Source organism: Mustela lutreola, chromosome 16 (genome assembly GCF_030435805.1).
Source record: "Mustela lutreola isolate mMusLut2 chromosome 16, mMusLut2.pri, whole genome shotgun sequence".
Taxonomy (NCBI): domain Eukaryota; kingdom Metazoa; phylum Chordata; class Mammalia; order Carnivora; family Mustelidae; genus Mustela; species Mustela lutreola.
Window position 1 is genome coordinate 11208608 of NC_081305.1, and position 24795 is coordinate 11233402.

Sequence of the window (24795 nt, forward strand, 5' to 3'; positions counted from 1 at the left end):
ATATAAATACATAAACAAATAAATAAAAATAAAAGGGGACACTCCAGTGAAGTGTCAAAAAGAATGTTCCTTCCAGTAAAATCTCAATGTGGAAAAAAGTCATTCTTGACTCTTCCTCATACAATACACAAAAGCATTCTAGACTTTTTGAAGATGTAAAGAGTAAAGGCAAAATAATAAATTCTTACAATAAAACAAAGGAGAAAATATTAATGAGCTCAGGGTAGCAAAGAGAACTAGAGAAGACAGTCCCAAAAACAAATGCCACAAGTTCCTCTTATCTACAATGTTTAAATGTGAGTGTGTGTGTGTGTAGACAGACTATACAAAAAGACAGACAATGCTATAGAAAAAAATGAACATACATTTGAACCACTCCCCAAAAAAGATGTCCAAATGGCAAATAAACAAACAAGTAGGTTCAAACCTCATCAGCTATCAAGAACATATAAATGAAAATTAAAACTACAATGATACACCAATGTACATAGACCAGAATGTCTAAAAATAAACAATATGAAAACCACAGACGTCCCTAAAGTGTCGGCAAGGCTGTGAACACTTGGAAATTCCACGCACGCTGCCCATGGGAGTGTTAATTGGCACAACCACTCCACAAAACTCTTTGACACTATTAATAAGTTAAAACTGTTTTGTGTGTACTGTAGGAATAAACAATGAGTAAATATATAGATATGTGAGTCAAGTTTCTCCCGACAGAAGAAGCGAGAGACAAACAATGAATGAGAGAAGCCAAAGGGCTAGAATTAGAAGAGGAAAATACGGTTTCAGTAGTTTCTACAAAGGGGCCCACAGCAAATGACACCCCAGGAGAACTCGACTCCAGGCCATGACTTCTAAATGTCATTCCCCTATCCAAGGAAACAGGGCTCGCTGGGGCGACCCTGGAGTAGCCACCAGATGAATCTGGAACATTTCCAAGCAAGCATTATGAATGGATGCTAAAGTTAAACAGGGGAAAAGCTTTGAAGAAAAGAAGGCTATTTACATAGGCTTTGAGTATCTTCCCATAACTTTTTGCAAATTACAAAATAAAATAAACTCATAATGGTGAAGAGAGATAACAACCTAGCCAACAATTTCAAACTCACAGAAAGAGACAACACATCAACAGAAAGAGTCATATGTGCTCCCGGACACAACTGCTTGAGAAAGACGTATCAACGCACGCGTCCAAAATGCAGAACCATGATTCACTGATGAGGAAACATCAAACCAACCCGAACTGGGGAACAGTCTACAAAATGTCTGGCCTGTGTTTTTTCATGGAAGGCCAGAGAAGGCTAAGGAACTCTTCTTTTGTTATATACAAATGTTAAGTTTTATTTATTTTAGAGAGAGAGCAGGCCACGTGCATGAGTGCAGTGAGAGGACGCGGGAGGTGGGGGTAGAGAGGAAGGGAGGGAGAGGGAGAGAATCTCAAGCAGACTCTGTGCTGAGTGCAGTTAGCGCTCGATCCCCCAACCCACAGACCAGAGATCACGACCTGAGCGGAAACCAAGAGTCAGACACTTAACCGACTGAGCCACCCAGATGCCCTGGAACTCCTCTGGATTCAACGAGACTAGACACATGAGAACAAGATGCAGTGTGGGTCCTTAGCACAGTTAGGGAGGATATTATTGAAGCAATTGATGTATTTGGAATATGACCTATAGAATAAGCAACAGTATTATTTGATGTTAAATTCCCTGAATTCAATGACTCTATGGTTGTTATGCAAATAAATATTCTTATTCATATTATAATATTATATTATAATACATAATTCATATATTTCATTATATTTAAAGATTTTATTTATTTATTTGATAGACAGAGACCACAAGTAGGCAAAGAGGCAGGCAGAGAGAGGAGGAAGCAGGCTCCCCGTTGAGCAGAGTCCGATGTGGGGCCTGATCCCAGGACCCTGGGATCACGACCTGAGCCAAAGGCAGAGGCTTAATCCACTGAGCCACCCAGGCGCCCACCTTATTTGTTTTTCTGACTTTCTTTAATGCCGTTTATTAAATTTTCATTCACATCTATTCTCCCTTGACACCATGTTCATTTATTAGCCATTTCTGATGTATCTTATTTCTGACATATCTTATTTCAATTTCTATCCTGAATTCAGCCAACTCTGGTAATATTTTTTCCTGGTTTTTCTCCATCTTTGTTCTTGCTTTTTGAATATCTGATTTTAGGGATTTTTTCCTTTAAATGCTTCATATGTTATTTTTGAGTGTTATGTACAGCTTTATTCTGCTTTGCTGGGAATTTTTGTCCGCTGAAATGTGTTGATTCTCAATTTCTGTTTTCTTCTGTTATTGGCTTTGAATGAAATTGGTCTCATTTTTCCCTTTGGAGAAGCATTTTATATGAAAAGTTCCTATAAGAGTCCCTCCACTGTCAGTAGAATAAGTTATACTTTCACTAAAGATCGATCTGTTTTTGGAGGTCATGAGCGTATCTTTTGAGCGTAGGTAAATTTCCCCACATACCCATACATCCCACTTATCTGCAGTATACTGTGAGGAAGTCAAGTTACTTTTCTTAACCATAGTAATTTTTTAAATATGTATTAAAGAATTGACATGAAAAGAACGCAAAATAAAATATAGACCTTAAAACACTAGAAAATACAAAATAGAAGGCAAGCTATTCCAGATGGCACTTATACCACGTGTCATTCCTTTGTTGTTGTCAGATCACAGTCTCAAGTGAATTCCTGAGACTAAGCACATGGTACCTTCATTTTTCTAAGTAATTACATGACTTCATATTGTCTCTATTCTATGAGACATTTTGCTTATTTGATTAAAGAATTGAAGGTTAAAAATCACTTCTTCAGAATCATAACAGCATGGCTCATTCTGTATTGTTATTTCTGTGGTTGAGATTTGTGATACCATTTTAATTCCCTCCCCTCCTTGAAGTGCTCATTTTTCCCCTTCCCAAGAAACTTCTGTATGGGCTTCTATTTAATCTGCCAAGTATTGAAAAATGAAGGCTTCCTTCTCTTCATTTTTTTGGGAACTTGCTACAGATAGACAATCTGAGGACCCAGGTCCTTTTGCAAGTCTTAGTGAGGACATTGCATGCTTACTCTAGTACCTTCTCCTCCACATTTCCTGGAACAACCATTACCTGTGCACTGGAATTCCTAGAATAAACCAATGTGATCACATTCTAAGAGAAAAGAAGCTGACTTTATTCTCAAAAACATATTTAGAAATGGTTTATAGTAGACTCAATAGAACAAAAATAATTATAGAAGTAGTAAAGATTTAAGTTTTATGTGAGAGGACTTCAGTGAGTGACAGGGCTTAACATGCCAAACTTCAAAAACAGAGTAAAACTGAAGATCCAGCTGAAAGGAAGGTCGTATTGAGAACAGTTACCTCTTGGAGGGTTCGGTGGCTCAGGTTATGATTTGGGGACCTGGGATCGGGTCCTGCGATGGAGCCGTGTCCGGCTCCCTGCTCAGCAGGGGTCTGCTTCTCCCTCTGCCCCTCCTTCCGCTCCAGTGCATTCTCTCTCTCTCCCCTGACCCTCATCAAATAAATAAATAAGATCTTTAAAAACAGAGAGAGAGAGAATAGTACCCAAATGCAAAGATACAATAGAGGCCATTTTTAATCTCCAATCCTCCCTGTTTTCAACATATGTTTAACAATAACCCAAGGTCTGTAACATTTATCAGTTAACATGATTCACAACCTATGATAATCCACATTTCCAAATCAAAATGGTCTTTATTAGTTGGGCTCTCATTTAAATAATTTTTCCTTCCCCTGGGATGCCGGCAGTGTGAACAATTATCACAAGGATAAAAGAATATTTATTTCTCTTACCAGAAAGCCTTTAATTTATATGAATAAGTCAATTTTTTTTAAAGATTTCATTTATTTATTTGACAGACAGACATCACAAGTAGGCAGAGAGGCAGACAGAGAGAGAGGAAGCAGGCTCCCTGATGAGCAGAAAGCCCAACGTGGGGCTCCATCCCTGGACCCTGAGACCATGACCTGGGCTGAAGGCAGAGGCTTTAACCCACTGAGCCACCCAGGTGCCCCCTATACGTCAATCTTATAAAGAACCTTCATGGGAAAATACAAAGTCTGGATCCTGGCACAGTATCTGACAAAGGGTGCCCAGCCAATGTAAAGAACTAATGGGTTAAGAAAGAAGCTTCACTTCCCTGCTTAAAACTCTGCAATGGCTTCTCATCTCATTACAAATAAAACCAAAGTCCTTACAATGGCCTACAACATTCTACATGATCTGGCCCGCTTCCTTTGTTCCATTTCTCAGTATGACCACTTCATTTGTACAATCCATGGTACTCATACTGACCTCCCTGACATTTCTAGAACATTCCAGGTACACTTAGGATGTTAACTTTGTTCTTCCCTAAACCCTGCATTCTCTTCCCCTGGACACCTGCAGTTTTTTCCTACCTTCTGTAAGTCTTTACTCAGCTTCTCACTGAAAACTTCCTTCACTGACCTCTCTGTATTTTCAACCTTCCCTGCACACATCCTTCCCTGCTTTATTTTTCTCTTTTGCCTTTATCATCATTTAATGCATTATAATTTTCTTTTCTAACCTGTTTATTATTTGTATCCCATCGACAGATGGCGCTTGGGTACTGGTAGAATATGAACCCCAAGAAAGCAATAATCTTAGCCTGTGCTCCTCACTCGGATCCCAGGACAGTGCTCAGTGCATAACTGCTAAATGAGGGAAAGAATTCATAAGCAAAGAATAAACGAATCAATGAATGGCAACTCATAAGCTGAGCCTGAAGAGTTAGTGAGAGGCCAGATGACCCACAGCTCGTAAGTCAGGTTATGGGATTTCGATCTCATCCTAAACGCAATGGCAAATCATCAAAGGTTTTGAGTGGGGAATGATATGATCTAATTTACATAATAAGTTTATAATTTTTTTAATTTTTTATTTTTTATAAACATATATTTTTATCCCCAGGGGTACAGGTCTGTGAATCGCCAGGTTTACACACTTCACAGCACTCACCAAAGCACATACCCTCCCCAATGTCCATAATTCCACCCCCTTCTCCCAACCCCCCTCCCCCCAGCAACCCTCAGTTTGTTTTGTGAGATTAAGAGTCACTTATGGTTTGTCTCCCTCCCAATTCCATCTTGTTTCATTGATTCTTCTTCTACCCACTTAAGCCCCCATGTTGCATCACCACTTCCTCATATCAGGGAGATCATATGATACTTGTCTTTCTCTGCTTGACTTATTTCGCTAAGCATGATACGCTCTAGTTCCATCCATGTTGTCACAAATGGCAAGATTTCATTTCTTTGATGGCTGCATAGTATTCCATTGTGTATATATACCACATCTTCTTGATCCATTCATCTGTTGATGGACATCTAGGTTCTTTCCATAGTTTGGCTATTGTGGACATTGCTGCTATAAACATTCGGGTGCACGTGCCCCTTTGGATCACTACGTTTGTATCTTTAGGGTAAATACCCAGTAGTGCAATTGCTGGGTCATAGGGCAGTTCTATTTTCAACATTTTGAGGAACCTCCATGCTGTTTTCCAGAGTGGCTGCACCAGCTTGCATTCCCACCAACAGTGTAGGAGGGTTCCCCTTTCTCCGCATCCTCGCCAGCATCTGTCATTTCCTGACTTGTTGATTTTAGCCATTCTGACTGGTGTGAGGTGATACCTCATTGTGGTTTTGATTTGTATTTCCCTGATGCCGAGTGATGTGGATCACTTTTTCATGTGTCTGTTGGCCATCTGGATGTCTTCTTTGCAGAAATGTCTGTTCATGTCCTCTGCCCATTTCTTGATTGGATTATTTGTTCTTTGGGTGTTGAGTTTGCTAAGTTCTTTATAGATTTTGGATACTAGTCCTTTATCTGATATGTCGTTTGCAATATAAGTTTATAATTTATAACAAGAGTGATAACTGAAGGAAGCAGAGAGGAGGCAGTAACCCAAGGTTGTTGGTGGCTCCAGTTGGGACGGTGGCTGAGAAGCTAGAACAAGATGGGATATTGTCACACTGGTGTGGTGCCCTGAATGACAGCAGGAGAGATTGCTTGAGGGATGAGAAAGATGTTATCCCTGAAGATAACAAAGATACACACTAAAGAAGTCTCATTGCATTTAACCACACGGAAGTCCCAGCTAAGCTCAGCGGAGAGGGGGAAGCCATAAGGCTACTCACAGAAGACAGGGTCTCAGGAAACCAGCCTGACAAAAATCCATGGAAAATCGGTAGTGTGGATAACTTGGCCTTGAGAAGAGATGGCAACGGTTTATAAATCAAAGATATATTGATCTCACGTGGAAGGTGAGGGAAAACAGCTGGCATACCGAACCCTAGTCCCTTCCTCTGCCATTTTACAAACAACCCTCGGTCCAATTCCACTCTTAATTCTCAGCAAAATGCCCTTGAGAAACGGGAAGTAGGTTAACCTTCCCTAAGTAACTCATTCTACTGTTTAACCCCAGCTTTACAAACTAATGCCCTTAAATCCTAGTTAAATCCCCCGTACCGCAGACTATTTTAGGACCATAATCTCTTCTCACTGCATGATCAAACCAACTATCTCTTCAAATACTGTCAACTTTTACTCTGCCTTTTCCGTACATTGAATATAAAACTTGAAATAAGAGGCTGAAAGGGTAATTGTATGTGATTATATTTCTTTGTCACTAATTTCAAAAGACCACATAAACCATAATTCGCTATGTCTTTGCAAATGTTATCTTGTATTACCTATAACCTATCTTTTTTTCTTTTTTAGAGAGAGGGAGAGAGGTTTGGGGGGAGGGCAGAGGGACAAGGTGAGAGACAATCTTAAGCCGGTTCCACACCCAGCACAGAGCCCCACAGGGGGCTCGATCTCATTCCCCTGAGGTCATGACCTGAGCCAAAATCAAGAGTTAAAAACGTTTAACCTACTGAGCCACCCAGGTACCCCATTGCCTACAATCTCTTAATTGTTATGTTGTTCAAATATTCTGAATCTGCCTACTTGCTTCACTTGAAAGTTAGCCCCACTTACACTTTCTTAAAACCTCCAATCATCTCCCTGAGTTTTGACGTTACTGAAGTTACACTTTTTCAAAAAGTGAAAGAATATCTACCATAAGTTTTATGAAAGATGTCCACTGATGTTCCTGACCAGGATACTCTTGTATTTTTATTTTCCTCACCCACATTTCATACTGTATTTGTAACTTCCAAACTTTGCCCTGTTAAGAAGCTCTACACAAATTAATTTGCCTCCCAATTAGAAGGCTCAATCACATAAAAGGAAGAGATTTTCAATACCTATAATACTTACACTTTTAGAATAAAAAAAGAATGACACGTGTCTTTTTTTTTTTAAGATTTTATTTATTTATTTGACAGAGAGATATCACAAGCAGATGGAAAGGCAGGCAAAGAGAGAGAGAGAGGGAAGCAGGCTCCCTGCTGAGTAGAGAGCCCAATGTGGGACTCGATCCCAGGACCCTGAGATCATGACCTGAGCCAAAGGCAGCGGCTTAACCCACTGAGCCACCCAGGCGCCCTGACACGTGTCTTCTATCCTATTCATTCTTGTGCCTGCCACAGACAAGGTACTTCATAAACATGTGCCAAACGAGGAAGTGAATGAATGAGAGCATTTCACATTCGGGCAGAACGTGTGATGGTCTAAATATTCTGATACTGGGGCGCTTAGGTGGCTCAGTCAGATAAGCATCTGCCTTCTGCTCCTATCATGATCCCAGGGTCCTGGGATCCAGCCTCACACGGGGCTCCCTGCTCAACGGGGAGCCTGCTGCTCCCTCTCCTGACCCCCCACTCTTGTTCTAGCTCTCTCTTAAGTAAACAAATAAAATCTAAATAAATAAATAAATAAACATTCTGATATTGAAGAGTAAAGGAAATTACTACATGCGTTTAGAGGTGTGTGATTTGTTCATGTCAACACTATCCTACAGAAATTTCCAAGACGATAGCAATGTTCTACATTGTGTGGTTCAGTATGGTTTCCAGCAGCCACATGCAGCTCCTGAGCCTTTGAAATGTGGCTTGTGCATCTAAGGAGCTGAACTTTTTTTTTTAATTTAATTTTAACGAACTTCAATTTAAATAGCCACATACAGCTATGAGAGAAGACAGTGCAGGGGCTCTGGGTGGCTGAGTCGGATAAGAGTCTGATTCTTGGTTTTGTCTCACGTCATGAGATTGAGCCCTGAGTGGGGCTGAGCACGGAGTTTCCTTATCCCTCTCCCTCTGCTCCTTCCTGCCTCTCTCTCATAATAAATAAATCTTTTAGAAAAAAAAAAAAGATGAAAAAGAGGACAGTGCAGTTTTAAATGAATCTGTACATGTTTGGTCCAGAAAAAATATTCCTGTCCCTTTAAAAACTAAAATAATTTCCTGAGAGGCCTCAAACAATGTTAAAAAAAAAAAAAAACACTAAGTCAAATCACAGTTTGGGATGTTTATGCCAGTTTTAAACATCAGTGCCAAAGAGGCAAGTTAGCTGGAGAAACACAGCCTGGGACTGTACATCACTTGTAAGTGCCAGGGAAAGAGCACCCCACATTCCTCTGCCTCAGTTCGTAATCTGCTTCAGAATTCACCGAGTTCACAGAATATTTCTATGATCCCTGGAGCTAAATTTTTTCGATCTCTGTGTAGCTACCTCCTCACATGCTGGGCACAGAGTAGGCATGTTAATGTCCAGTGAATGCATACACAGCAAGGCGTATATGCTGCTTTTTTCATTTAGGTACATGTCGGTCTATGCAGCATAATAGTCAAACATCACACATGCATAGACACATCCATAATTAGGGTTACCACGTATGCAGGTTTAACGTAGGCAACACAGGTTTAAACTGGCGGTCCCAATGTCCCCATCTGGTTGTGAGCATTTTGGAGTCGCAAAAGTGTCACTGTTCAGACTCGACCAAATCCCTACTCTTCACCAACAATCCCGAGCTGGATTTATTTGGATGGCTACATTTTGGAATAATCAATGTATGATGATGATGATGATGATGATGATTAAATTCTCTTTCTTGGCCTGATCATTGCAAATGTCTGTTACAGGTATTTGATTAACTATTATAGTATGTTCTTACTAAGTAAAAAAATAATAATAACATTGAAATTAAAAAGCCACTTGGTTTCCATAAAAAACTAAAGATCTTGGCTTAAGTCATAATTAAAAAGGAATTATGTACAAAATTAAGACGGAGTGATGAAATTAAACCCTCGCTGCTGTCCCCCATGTATTACAAGGAACACGGAGGCCCGTTGAAAACCCACTTCAAAACCAGGGAGCGTGTGCTCACACCCGAGGATGTCCCCACTGCTGGCCCCGCCCACGTCACTGCGGATCACACCCGAATTAGAATTCCCATGTTGAACATTGTTTAAGCTAATTTGAAATGTAATTGCATAATCACATCAATATAGTCAAAGAAATGTGGTTTTTACAGACAAGGTATAATCATTTTCTAATTACCAATTAAGAACTCTCCACGGTTTATTAGAAAATAAAAGCTTGGAATAGCTTGGTGAATTACAGTACGTGAATTAACCCAGCGGCCCTCTGGAGCGCCTCAGGTGACAGAAAGACAAATAATTTACTATGAAACCCTAGCTCTAATTTGTATCCTGAAACCAAAATTCACGCTCCCATGCCCTGCACCTTCTCTAGTTTCTGCAATCTTTCTAACCAGTTTCTGTAATCCAGGTGCTAGGGAAGGATGATACAGATCCCAGAGGCTCTGAGCAGTGGCTTTGCTGTAAGCGCCAGGGAAAGACCAATCTTTGCAAATACAAATGACTCGAACAGGGTCCCTTCCTACGATGAGGCTTAAAGTAGCTTCAGAGTTGCTGAGCGGCCAGTCTCAGTGCCTGTATTAATAGAGGCCGTGGCCACTGCATGAACTGTCAGAACATCCTGTTTCCAGCCCCGCTCTCCTTCTGACCACTGAACCCCAGGGTCCTTATCTACAAAATCAGAATTAGCCCCACATCTACCAATTTAGAAGGGCAAAGAAATGAAATACAGCAGGTGGAAATGCTCTCTGAGTCTCACTATGCACATGAAATTAAATATTGAGGGTATTCTTGGAGTCGAATTATCTTTTTTTTTTAAGATTTTATTTATTTATTTGACAGAGATCACAAGTAGGCAGAGAGGCAGGCAGAGAGAGAGGAGGAAGCAGGCTCCATGCAGAGCAGAGAGCCCCATGTGGGGCTCGATCCCAGGACCCTGGGATCATGACCTGAGCTGAAGGCAGAGGCTTTAATCCACTGAGCCACCCAGGCGCCCCAAGAGTTGAATTATCTTATAGTGACAGAAAGTCCTTTCTCTAGGATCGGAACGCTCAGCGGACAGATAAACATCCTTTGAGAGCATGGTGGGCCGTGTCCTTGGCCTGAAAAGCTCTGTAAGAGAACTTTCTCTGCCTTCAGAGTTTCCAGCCCACACTTCTTAACCTGCCACCTCTAAGAGTTTCAAAATCTGCCCTAAAAAATATGGCTGGAAAGACCAGCTCTTTGTTTTCTCCCAAATTGGGTCTTTATTCCCTATGCACCTCAAGAGTACAGGACACGTCACTCTACCTCTGAAAATATTTTGACCAAGATCCCTAGCTTCCATTACATATCAAAACTGGCTCAAAATTCCCATGAAAAAAGAAAAGAAAAGAAAAACACCCTCTATTGTATTGTGATATGGGCCCTGCATGACCAGGCAAAGCTTTGCTGGTTACTCTTTTCCCCCAAGATAGCATTGGTGCCTGCCCCCCAAGCTCCCAGGTCACATTCAGAATCAGGAAATGCTTCTCTCACAAATTTAAGGGGGAAAAAGGCAAAGGTCACGACCTCACCGTTCTCTCCTCCCATAAGTTGTGGTTCATCTAAACCCTGTGCTTCCACATATCTCTGATATCTACAAAATATTTTTTTATTAGGATTGGGTTGGAGGGCCTACGCACACTTGCTGCGGTGCCCCATTACATCGGTCCTGGGAGCGGAAGTCAGGCCATCTTCCTTTAATTCTGGTCTAATATATTTTGCCCATATTCTTTAAGTAAGTTTAAAATGAACCCTTGTTTTTATTTAAGCTTGGGAGTCCAATTTTCTAATAAATGGCATATTTGACCTTGAATTCTAACTGGTGTTCTTGCAGAAAATTTTATTATTTCAATATACTCTCTACTCCAGAGAAATTGATACCAGAAGTGCTTGGCTTTGTTCTTATCCCATAGAGAATGGCCACTCGTGGGATCAGCTAAAAAGTTCCTTTTGACATTGCCTTAGAGAAGATATTAATCATTGAATTCTCTTAAGATCATATGATACCTGTTCCATAGAAATGAAAATAAAACTGGACATGTTATTTATTATGCATTATTAAATATTGTGTGGTAATTCCCTCCATGTATCAAATAAATAAATACAAGTACAGAGAGGTAAAGTAAATTGCCGAAGAGTACAGCATTACCTGTTGGAAACATTAAAAAAATCAGCCCAGATTTCAAGGATTATCTTTGTCAGAGTTCTGGCTCCTACCTCTATTTGATTCAATCAGTGCCCCCCTGTATTTACGGTTCAATCCTTCTAGTGTGGATAAGAGATGGGTTCTGGTACAACCCCTTCAAATTGCTAATTCCAAAGCCCCAAGTATGATCAGCAAAAGAAAGGGGTCAGAGAGAAGTGCAGGCTTGAACTCTGTAACAAGTCAGTCTGTTCCCTGGTAAGATCCTGAAACAGCAAGAGCACCATTCAAGGTGCTGAAGTATTTGCCACCAGTTGAGAACAATTAAAAACTGACTAATTCATAAAGAGTGACTTACAAAAAGAATCCCTCCTCTTTCATGTTGGGAGTATATTTGAAGAATCCACAAATGAATCACTGTCAGATGCCCCATGGGCAGGTACACAAAAGGAACCTCCAACAGTCACAGACACACAGGTAACTAAGGCCACTACTTGAACTGCCTCAAGTGCTGTGCTTAGTACAGCTATCTATTTAATGAGATAAAATAAATTTCGGGTCATGATAAAAAAAATAATACTCTCCATTTTGTATTATCTAGGAAATTGCTTGTGGAAATTGCACAGAAGGAAACCAGATAACACGGGCTTTAATTCCAGCTTTGTCAATAGCTGACTGTGTGAATGTTAGCAAGTCTGGAATTTTTTTTAAAGTCTGTATTTACTTGTCCATAAAGAAGGGATAATGTACACATTCCTTATTTAACTCGTGAGATGCAAATGAGCAGAAATCTGAAACAATCTGTAAACTACATATCACTACACACAAAGAACATGTTAACCTACAAGAAGTTATTTTCGTAGAACTGTAGACCTGTCCAAAATAAAGCCACTTTTTTTTATTGCCTTTTTAAATTAACATATATAATGTATTATTTCTTTCAGTGGTACAGGTATGTCATTCATCAGTCTTATATAATACTCAGTGTTCATCACAACACATACCCTCCTCAATGTCCATCATCCAGTAACCCCATCTCCCCACCCCCCACTCCAGCAACTCTCAGTTTGTTTCCTGAGACTAGGAGTCTCTTGTGGTTTGTCTCTCTCCTTGTTTTTGTCTTGTTTCCTCTTTTCCTCTCTTCTTCTATGATCCTCTGCCTTATTTCTTAAGTTCCACATATCAATGAGATCATACAATAATTGTTTTTCTCTGATTGACTTATTTTGCTTAGCATAATACCCTCTAATTTCGTCCACATCATTGCAAATGGCAAGATTTCATTTTTGATGGCTGCATAATATTCCATTGTGTGTCTATATACCACATCTTCTTTATCTGTTCATCTATTGATGGACATCTGGGCTCTTGCCACAGTTTAGTTATTGGGGACATTGCTGCTATAAACACTGGGATGCAGGTGTCTCTTTGGATCACTATGTTTCTATCTTTGGGGTAAATGCCTAGTAGTGCAATTGGTCAGTCATAGAGTAGCTCTAAATTCAACTTTTTGAGGAACCTCCTTACTGTCTTCCAGAGTGCCTGCACAGCTTGCATTCCTACCAACAGTGTAGGAGGGTCCCCCTTTCTCCGCATCCTCACCAACATGTGTCATTTCCCAACTTGTTAATTTTAGCCATTCTGACTGGTGTGAGGTGGTATCTCACTGTGGTTTTGATTTGTATTTCCCTGATGCCGAGTGATGTTGGGCACTTTTCTATGTGTCTGTTGGCCAAACAAAGCCACTTTTATTTGTGCTGATTTCTCCTCATCTACTACAAATATATGAGTAGAAATAAAATCCAATAGAAGACACACGGATTTTCTTTAGTGCAGTTGGTCACTCCTGCCAGTTCCTCTTTACCTAACGGAGTGGAGAGAGTTTCCTTGACCAACACCTGGATTTACTAATGGCAAAATAACTCATTCTCAGGTAACGCTAGATCAACTGTGTTTAAATACGTTCACATCAAGAGTGATATGGCTGCTTTATGGTGCCGTCAATTCTACCTAAAGTACTTACAGAAATGCATGTTAGTCTTTGTCAGAATAAAAATACCAACAACAAACAAATGGCAGTGTTGAGAAGGTAAGAGAGGTGAGGGGAACGGCAGCTAAAAACAGGGGCTGTTTCAGTGCAAGCCTGTAAAAACATAAAATAGAACAACAAAGGTGAGGCCTTGGGAAAAAAAAAAACATGGCATCAGTAAGAGACCGGGGTTTAGGTGACAACTGGTATGGTTTTACTTCTAGGTTCTGCTAACAACTGGCATTAATTACTTCAGGACAGAGTTCAAATCATAAAGCCAAATGAAGTACATTTTTCCCTCTAAGAGGATTATTGAAGTTTGACTGAAAACCCCTGCTTGTTCATATCACACTAGCTATTATGTCTTTAGAGTACCAGGTCCAGGAATGAAGTAAAACAGGTTCTACAGAAAAATTAGTTGGATATTATGCAAGAAGATACAAAGTAAATTCATGTGGCTTTACACTGATTTATGTACTGAGTCGGGCTTTGCTACTAAATCCTATTCCTCTACTTTAAGGCTTAGAAACTGGAACTGGCCATCTGGTTTTGCTTTGGGAGTGGTGTGTGCAACTTCCTACTAGAAGAACTTAGTTGCCTGTTTTCATCTTTCCAACAAGGCCTGTACTGCCCTGGGCATGTGTGAAGGTGCCAGACTGAGCCAGGACATGGAGAAGTGACCCAGGAGCGGAGTCCCAAACATGCAGTGGGCTTTCTATGAGTGAAAAATAAATTCTTGCTCTTTAGGCCATTGGAATTTGGGGATTGCCTAGCATCTGATTCATTCTCATGCTAAAAACCTTAAAATATAAATCTTAGCATAGCATTGGCTTAAAGAAGCAGTAAGGAAAATCACATTACAAGCTGGAGAGATAGATAGCGAGCCACGTGATGAAGGAGCAAGTATTTGGGAAGCAGTCGTGTCTGAAAACCTTAGAGAGTGTCCATGTGCCTAATCATATGGTACTTGTATGGGAAATAATTAGACAACAGAAGGTTAATAGCATGAGCTGCTTGTTATTGAATATATTTGACAAAGCGTTTCAAGAGAGATTAGCTGAGAAAAGAATTTCCACTTGTAAGCAGGAATAAAAAGGCACAGAGAGAGTCCAAAAATTCTAGGATTTGCAAAGTCAGCACAGACAATAGCACTCCATTCCCAGCTGGTGAAAGATGACAGGTTTTGTCCTCATTCCTCTCTAAAAGCATCTTCTCCCACGTTGGTGTAACAGCCATTTTCATGTGGTCAGTCATTCCCTCAAAACACTTCCTTCATTTGGCTTTCGGGTTATCCCACTTTCTGTGTTTCCTTCTTCCTCACTGATCACTCATCTAAATTTTGTTGATGGTTCTTTCCTACCTCCCTGACCTCTGAACACTAGACTTTGCCCAAGGACATCTTCTCTGCCTGTATGAAATCTCTCCCTTGGAGCTCTCTTGTTGTTGCCTGTTTTGACTTTGCAAATCTTAGAACTGGAGCTTTCCAATACTCCGTGTGTAGGCCAATTCCCAACGTCAGCCCCAAATTCTAGCTGTCTACTTGACATTTCTGCTAGGATTGCAAATAGCCATCACAGACTTTCTGTGTCCAAAACTGAAGGCACATCTCCCCAAAACAAACACCTGATCTTCCAAACCTGATGTTCCAATAGGGCTTCTCATTTTAGTAAGTGGAAATCCCATCTCTCTGGTTTCAGTGCCATAAACTTTCCCGGAGAGAACCTGCAAGAACAGACAGCAGCCTGTTTGGTCTTTGATTTCTTTATAAACCCAGTATGGAGGCTGGAATCAATAACAACGAAAAATAACCTAATTTTCATCCCAGGACTAAAGAATAAGGTATCTATATTTATATTCCAGTATTGGCTTTAGAATTCAACACAAAGATAGCCATTTGCACCCTTACGCAAATACCACTCTTTGGATCACCTTAAATATGTCACAGGGCCTGCATCTGGCTGAAAAAATCAGCTACTAATGACCCTGTTCTTTCTACCGTATGTTCTCCTGACACCAGGAAAATTATTCTTCCTACTATTTTAAGATTCCCAGCACTCATGTTTTAAGATGTTTTTGCAAATTGCCCCTGTACTAGTTTTAAGATTAGATTTCTATTTCAGAATTCAATTGCAGTTTAAGGAAAACTAAATCCTCTTACAAATCATGTGTCAACAGGCTGAATACCATCATGGCTGAATGTAACCAACTTAGAAAGATAAGTGAGTATACGCTCCTAGAACCTAGTAACACAGCTAACGGCACCCCAGTGATACGATCTGATAGACGGGTACTTAACATTACTTGGAAGATCTCGATCTGAAATCTTTTTCTTTAAGATTATTTATTTATTTATTTATTTGACAGAGAGAGAGAGGTCACAAGTAGGCAGAGAGGCAGGCAGAGAGAGAGGAGGAATCAGGCTCCGCGCTGAGCAGAGAGCCCGATGCGGGGCTCAATCCCAGGTCTCTGAAACCATGACCCGAGCTGAAGGCAGAGGCTCAGCCCACTGAGCCACCCAGGCACCTCTTGACCTGAAATCTTATCTCTTTTGCTAATGGACTCCCTCACAATAAAATGGCAAACAGAATTTGGGACTCAATGAGACACTTTAGTCACCCCTTCTCTTGCTATTCATAGTAGATTTTCTTCCATGCTCCCAACTCAGTATATGCTTCACTTTTATGTACTTGGATATCAGTAAGTCCAAATTCAAGTGCATTTTTCATCAGCTGGGACACTACCTGCAGATGCCCAGGCTTCATTTAGAGTCAGCCACCCAAGCAGACCAAGCCAGAGTCCACCCAGTTATGCCAGCCATCCTGCGTATAAATCCCCCTCTATACACTGTTTGCCACGAACACTGCTGTGCTGGAATCAGTGACCTAGAAATGCACATCCACTGCAAGCAAGTTGAAATAAACAAACCTCACTTGCACCCTGTCATTTCGGCAGTCTGTGCCCAATATACACAGTGCCTCAAAAGAAAATGCAACGTGAATATCCATTTGTCCCAATTCTGGGCTCCATTAGGGTAATTATAAATCAGTGCCCCTGGTGTGAATGGAATACATGACACTCAGAATGATGCTCATTTGGGGGGACCATTAAATTCATTTGGAACCACCCCATCCACATAGAGGAAACATCCTTCCTTTCATTAGTCTGGGAAAACGACCCATCAAACTCTCTCTCAGTTGAACCAGTGGAAACATTATACTCTAATCCACTGCCTTGGTGTTTCCACCTTTAAAGCTCGAACATTTTCCCATTAGGAGCACTCATGCACTGCCGACATCCACATTCTCACGTGTCCCTTTGTCCTATCCGGGTCTTGGCAGCTCACCTTCTAAACAATCCATATAGAGCTATGGCAAGCTTGCAGAAGCAACCAATGCAGCTGGTAAACAGGAATTGAGAAGTTTATTTTCTGTGAGCCAGTGAAATCCACTTGGTGCTCTATTTCCTTTTCCCTGTCCTCAATCAAGCACAAACTTGTTCGTTGCATTTCTCTGGCCACTAGAAGAAAGCTAAGGTATAAGTAACTACATTACTACCTGCCTGCCACCTGTGGGCTTTTTCCATGGACCCAGGAGTTAAAGACATTAAACCATTGACTTTTTAATTATGATTTAATATTATACATATGGAAATATTACCCAGATTAATCCTAGTTTCTTAAAGATATTCCATCATTTTATTCCCATATTGTCTTCTTAGTGCACAGCATTGATTAGGAAGGGGTTACATAAATATTGAAAAAAATGAAAGCATGAATGAGTAAATGAGCAAAAAAACTGTGTGCCTTTGTTGACTTCTAGAATGTTCTATTCGTGTTTTCTTCAGGAATACTCTGCTTTACTCGCTGGCTGTGTGTGAGTGTGACTGGGTGCATATAAACACGTGTATTGAAATTATTTTGTATTTTCACCTCCTACTACAGTTTGGTTCTCATCTGCAAGACGGCCTGCATCTTATCACAAGTGACAGCTTGCCATCCTCCTAGCTGACCCCTTCTACCATCTCTGCTCAGCTTCTTCACAGTTTCTAACAGCAGAGGACATCCCAACCTGTATGACCGGAGAGTCAGACAAAGTATGGCACGAGCTTAGTCGACAACGGGGATGAGAACATTGACAAGAGGGAAAGATGGTTGTAAAGCTGCTCGTGATATGTGGCCATCACTACACTGGTATTTTTCCACTGCTATAGCCTTTTTGTCCCTAAATTATTTTTGTGGGTATCAATTAATTAACGTTCACAGTGCGCTGAGTCACATCACGTGATTTCATGTGTGCCATCTCAACGATTGTCAGATGAACCAAATACTGGAGTTTCGCTGGCTGTATCTCTGAAGTAATGTGGACCACATCTCAGTTTCCCATTTCTGGAATTTTTTTCCCTATTAATAAAAAACACTGCATCCCAAGAGAGGAGTGGAGAGAGGGGACACACTTCCATTCTGCATGGGTCGAAACAGGAGTCAAAGTCCTTTAAAGCAGTCAGAAAAGATGAATTGTTTTGTCAACCAGGTATGAAAATCTTGAAACATTTTTTCTCAAACAAAGGGGAAAGACTCTTTTTCTTAAGATATAAGGAAAGGAATATAAAGTGAATTGTTGATTTTACTACATGGATAACTGTGCCATAAGAACACTTATACATAAACTCCCAAATGTCTTACCCCCCACCCCGCCATGCAAAAGCCCTATTTAATTAAGGTTGCTGTCTTTGTTTTGTTTGTTTGTTTGTTTTTTAAGAAATAGAAACATGAACCCAACAAATAAATAGCCACATTTGGATGACTTGAATGTGTTCAGAATGTTGAGAATCTATTCACATTTTAATAAGATATTTCCTCAGTGCAGGTCTTAGATAAATCTCCATAGAGATGAGGCTAGGACACAGAATTAAGAAGAAAGAGGCGCCCTTGACAATTTGGAGAAAAGGAAAGATAAGCAGAGTGGTGTTTAATAGAAACAGATGTGGATGTAATCCCTTTAGGAAGAAAAAATCGGTACAAATATAACATAAGAGGAGGAGAAATGGCTTTAGACACATATAATGGAAAAACCTGGGGAGCTTTGAGAAGCCAAGCTAAGAATGAGTTCATGACTCAGACTCTCTTCTAATTCACAGCCCAACAACTGGTGCGTTATGCGGGTAACGTGAAGAAAGACTTGGTGTTCAGTGCAATATGTTACTTATAAGAAAGATTAACAGGAGTTTCTGGAAGTGGCATGAAGGGCTGAAGGAAGGATCTGTCAGCCTAAAAATGTATAAATTATATTTATATAGTCACAGATACATAGGTTGGTCGGCCCATCTCCAACGGATGACCAGTGACATTAGTTTCTAGTTTCCCAGAAGGAAAGATTTGAGTTAACTTTAAGGAAAACCTATTGACTAAAGGTTGAGCATTAAAATACATTAATGGAAGTCAGAGAATTCTATTAACCCCATTTTTAAAAAAGGACCATCTATTTAGTTTGCAATGCTTTGCCTAGTTTGCAGGAGTATAAAATTAACATTGAGTTACAGTCCCACCAGCAGCTGATAAATGGTTAATTATTAAAGGATCAGGAGAATCTGGGGAGAAGCCAGGAGATGAACACGTGTCCCAATGTGCCCTAAGCCAAAACAGCCCCCTCGCTCTTCAAGGGTATTCTCTCTCCCTCTGAGAAAATATTTCCTATTTTCCCTCCTTGTGCTTTATGTTTTCCTCAATTTTAAGGACTTGGACTGTGTGACTCCTCCCCTTTGCTCTTTAAAGAAAAAAAGATTAGCAGAGACGCTGCCAAGGAAAACCTTTACCTGCGGAGTACTGAGAGGCAGAGGTATGCAAATCTCTCTCCTAAAGGCAAGGAATAAAAAGTAACCATTTTGACTCTAAATCCTGACCCTTGAGCCCTTTGTCTCAGGCAAGAACTTGAACAGAACTCTCAAGATAGCTCTCAAAGCTGAACCGCGTCATTGATGGTTACGACAAAAAAATTGCGAACAGCATCACAGTAAATCAACTAATCGCAGTGACTCAACGAATCCAAGCTTGTGATCGCTTTAAATAACTCGCTTCGAGGCGAAGTAAAATTTCTCCACCAAGAAATTTATTCTACACGGTTGTGGCTAGAATGTAATACAAAAGCAAGATCCCTCGGCTAAGTGAGGTTGCGGGGGGAACAGCACAGCGGCCTGGTGTGGGATATAACCTCCAGCTGAATCCAGCAGCAAGCCACGCTTTCGGCCTCTTAATAGGGGCACAGGGAGAAAAGATTATTTGGAGGAAAAAGACAACTGCCAGACCTCACAAACTAAAATGTTCCCTCAACTAACCAGGAAAGGGTCAGCATTTTGTGACACGTATCATAGAGGAATAAAGACTCTAGCACACAATTTTTAACAAAAATTCATCAAGTTTAACTTCAAGCATACACAGATTCAGAGTAAATTCTCCACACGTGGTCATTATTACTAAGATTAATATTATAAAAAGATTCAGAAGCCCTAAAGAAATGATTTCAAGGGGTGCCTGGGTGGCTCAGAAGGTGAAAGCCTCTGCCTTTGGCTCAGGTCATGATCCCAGGATCTGGGATCCAGCCCCGCATCGGGTTCTCTGCTCAGCAGGGGGCCTGCTTCCCTTCCTCTCTCTCTGCCTGCCTCTCTGCCTGCTTGTGATCTCTGTCTGTCGAATAAATAAATAAAAATCTTAAAAAAAAGAAAGAAAAAAGAAATGATTTCAACATCATCATAACATCTCGCATGTAAAACTTCGCTCAAGCTTTTGAAAATACAGAGTGGATGTTATTATCTATTATAAAGTGAGATACGGGTATTGGTAACGGACAAAACTAGACCAAGAGCACCTTTTCTAGACTCTGTATTAACAGAGGCTATCCCTCCCATATAATTTTTCTCTGAAGTATCCTGAGTTCTTCATATTTCCATGGTAGTTCATTTAATTGATGGTATGGTATTATCTGCTGGGCCTAACATTTTGCTAATTATCATAAGCAGTAGTCAGGAAAGCAATTTTTTTTTTAAGATTTTATTTATTTATTTATTTATTTGTCAGAGAGAGGACACGTGCCCACAAGCAGGCAGAGTGACAGGGAGAGGCAGAGAGAGAAGCAGGCTCCCTACTAAGCAAGGAACCTGATGCAGGATTCGATCCCAGGACCCTGGGATCATGACCTGAGCTGAAGGCAGCAGCTTAACAGACTGAGCCACCCAGGCGTCCCAGCAAATGGCTCCTAAGCTAAAAGTCTACCTATAAGAGCCTAGATGAGGGCGCACACACACACACACACACACACACACACACACGGCTGTGTGGGGGTATGTGCAGTAGTGCTGATGTGTTGTGGTTGGTTTTGCCTAGAGGGATGGGCACAGAAATGGAAAGCCTTCCTTTCTTATTTTATTTTATTTTATTTTTTCAGTATTCCAAGATTCATTGTTTATTAATTAAAGTACTTTGTGGGGGCACCTGGGTGGCTCAGTGGGTTAGAGACTCTGCTTTTGGCTCAGGTCATGATCCCAGGGTCCTGGGATAGAGCCCCACATCAGGCTCTCTGCTCAGCGGGGAGCCTGCTTCCCCCCCTCTCTCTGCCTGCCTCTCTGCCTAGTTGTCATCTCTGTCAAATAAATAAGAAAAATCTTTAAAAAAATAAAAAATAAAGTACCTTGTAAAACAAAACGGAAGGCATGTGGTGATGGGAAAGAGAAAGATCAGAGACTTCTGTGACTTCCGGGGCTGGAAGCAGGAGCCGCTGCCCTGGGGGAGGAAGTAACAAGGTCAGCTTTGGACAACCTCGGTTAGTGACAGAACCCCAGCTCTACCCAGAGGTGTGACACTGCCATTCTCTGCTCCCCAGAGAGCTCGAGCTCTGAGGAGAGGTTCCTACAAATAGAGGAGTGCCTGAAACCATGACCACATCAGCCCAAGGGGGTTATTATCTCACAAAATGAGACATCGTGGCATCATCATTGCTGCCACGTAAATAGATCCTGCTTTACGTTTACACGTCCAGGAAAATCTAAAAATTTAACACTTGACTGCATATGTGCTCTATATGCACCTTCGATGAGCCTGTTCCAGAAACTCTCATTTCCATTCGCACCTCTTTTCCATTCCTTCCTCTCCGCTTCCAATAACAATCTCATTCTGAAGCTCATCCCAGAACAAGAGCAGCGCCCAGCAGACGCGCCTGATTTGTATTCTCCGCAGAGCTGGTGGGAAAGTGGCCACAATGATTGAAACTTATTAAATACCTGTTGTGGTCTTTAGAAATCACCGGGGAAAATATCACACATAAAACTATCACCAAATATTTCAATTTAGTAGTTACAAGTACAGGCTTCCCATCAAAATGTATTTTTTCTTCTTAGAAGGATACTTAAGGCAGGATTCCTAATTCATATTCATCCTCAAAAACAAGTCGATCTCGACAAGCAGTGCTGCTCAGGTGGGGAAGGACCTCTGATAAGGGCTAGCTCCTGCCTGTCCTTGTCGCCTGCCTCCCCTCCCCCCACCCCCCACCCCAACCTGGGGAGGACTGAGTGAGCACCATGTTCCCAAGCAACTCTCAAAAGGCTTTTGAATCTTATTAATTAAAATAATTAATTAAATTACTCTGAAGGGCACTTGGACGACATGGGCAGATCCTGTCCAACCGAGGCAGGGGCAATACTCAACAAACACCCGCAGGACCCAGCATGAAGACCAATCACAGAAGGGGCTCAGTAGACAGTGTTTCCCCAGGCAAGATTTCCTGACATTCTGCAACAACACAGAGAAATTGAGGGCATCATGCTAAGTGAGATAAGTCAGAAAGAGAAAGGCAAATACTATATGATCTCACTTGTGGAATCTAAAAAACCTGAACTCATAGAAACAGAGTAGAAGGACAGTTGTGGGTGGGAAAACCGGGGAGATGTTTAGAGTGCAGACAGGCAACTAGGAGATCAGTAAGTCCTGGAGATCTAATACATAGCATAGAGATTATGGCCAACAATACTGTACGATAAACTTCAAAGTTTCTAAGAGACTAGATCTGCATTATTCTCACCCCAAAAAAGAAATGATAATTATGTGACATGATAGAAGTGTTAGCTAAAAGCACACCAGTAATCACACTGCAATTTATAAATGTATCAAATCAACACATTGTATACCCTCAAGGGACACAATATTACATGTCAATTACACCTTAATATTTCACATTTGAAAATTAAAAAATAGGGGCGCCTGGGTGGTTCAGTGGGTTAAAGCCTCTGCCTTCAGCTCAGGTCATGATCCCGGGGTCCTGGGATCCAGCCCCGCTTTGGGCTCTCTCTGCTCAGCGGGGAGCCTGCTTCCCCCTCTCTCTCTGCCTGCTTCTCTGCTTACTTGTGATCTCTCTTTCTCTCTCTCTCTTCCTCTCTCTCTCTGTGTCAAATAAATGAGTAAAATCTTTTTAAAAAAAGAAAATTAAGCTTTGCGCAGTGGCAGTATCGTAGCCAATGAGGTTTATCCGAGGAGCGATTATTGCTAATTAAAAAAAAGAAAATTAAAAAATAAAAGAGACAGAGAAACAAAGGAGTATGAGAAAAAGTCAAAGCACAGATGAGTATCTCATATCATGGACTGAATTCTCCTGAAAATGTCACATTTCGGGGGAGTATCATCTTGTCAGAATTGTAAGACTCAGATATCCGATGGGTTTCTGGAACTTCCTCAGCTTTGCCATTTTTCAGCAAATATTCTGAATAGACCTGAAGCGGCCTGAACTGGCAGAAAGACTGTGTCTTCTCTTTGGAGACCCCCTTCCCATCACTTTAGTGCTTCTGTTCGAATTCAGCTGAGTGTACCCTGACTCTGTGGTTGTCGTGTTTTATCTTGTTTTCATGAGTACTTTCCTCACGCTTTATTCAAAGTAAATATATGTTAAAATACTTCCCTAATAAAAACAGAATCAGTTGTTTTTGTTTCTCTTTTCATCACTGTCAGTAAGTAATCACATCATTTTGTACATCGATTTTCCTCATTTTCGGTACCTTTTATTCCTTTGTGTGGGTCCAATTTCCCATCTGTTACCATTTCTACTACACTTGAAGAACTTCCTTTAACATTTCTTGTAGTGCAAGTCTGCTGGTGTCAAATCATATACATATTTGTCTGAAAAAGCCTTTATTTTGCCTTCACTTTTGAATACTTTTTGTGGATTTAACATTCTACATTATAGGGCTTCTTCCTTTTCGTTAAGGACTATGAAAATAGAATTCCATTGCCCTCTGATTTGCCTAGTTATTGAGTAGACATCTGAAATTATTCTTATCTTTATTGCCCAATATGTAATGTATCTTTTTTCTCCAATTGCTTTTAAGATTTTTTTTAATCAATGGTTTTCACAAATTTTATTATGATGGGACACCATCTGTTTTCTTTTTTTGTATCTATCTCACTCGGTTGGGTTCACTGAATCTTTTAGATCTCTGGGTTTAGAGAGTTCATTAATTTTGGAAATTTTCTAGCTATTATTTGTTTAGAAATTCTTTCTGATCCCATGTTTTCCCCAGAATTGAATGTAAATTAGACCTGATATTGTCCTACAAATCATGGGCTCTCTATTCTTTTTTTATGTGTTTACTTTTCTCTGCTTCTTGTCTTAATTGTATATTTGTATATAATATATATATCTGTATATATATATACAGATATGTGCATACATATGTGCATAATGTATTATGTATATTTAACATATAATATATAAATATATGTACATATATATAATGTATATTCAATACATTTAGATTTTTTGGTATTGTTCCTTTGTATAATTCTTTTTGTACATCTTCAGGTTCACTGAGTCTTCCTTTTTGGTAGCTGCTCTTAGTCCCATCCAGTAAAATCTTCATTTTGTATATTGTACTTTTATGTCCACCGGTTCATGGTTTATTTTTATATCTTCCATTCCTGTCCTAATCATATTTAAAGTGAAGATTTTTATCATAATGATTTAAACATAATGATTATTTTAAACACAAAGATTTAAAATAACCATTGTAAAGCCCTTAAGCTAATTTTCTCACCTTTGTATTTCTAAGTACCTATTGCCTGATTTATTTCTGGGTTAACTAGAATTATACATATGTAAATACATATGTATATATACATATGTTTATAACATATATAGTTATATACTTTATTATGAATAATATTTTATGTGTTTATTTTATCTCATTATATAGACTTGCTTCTGCATGTCTTATAATTT

General features: G+C 40.2%; 1 pseudogene; it reads left to right on the forward strand.

Moving 5' to 3' along the window:
- The first annotated feature begins 23012 nt into the window (after nucleotides 1-23012).
- Nucleotides 23013-23095, forward strand: LOC131819058 (U4 spliceosomal RNA; annotated as a pseudogene).
- Nucleotides 23096-24795: the final 1700 nt, after the last annotated feature.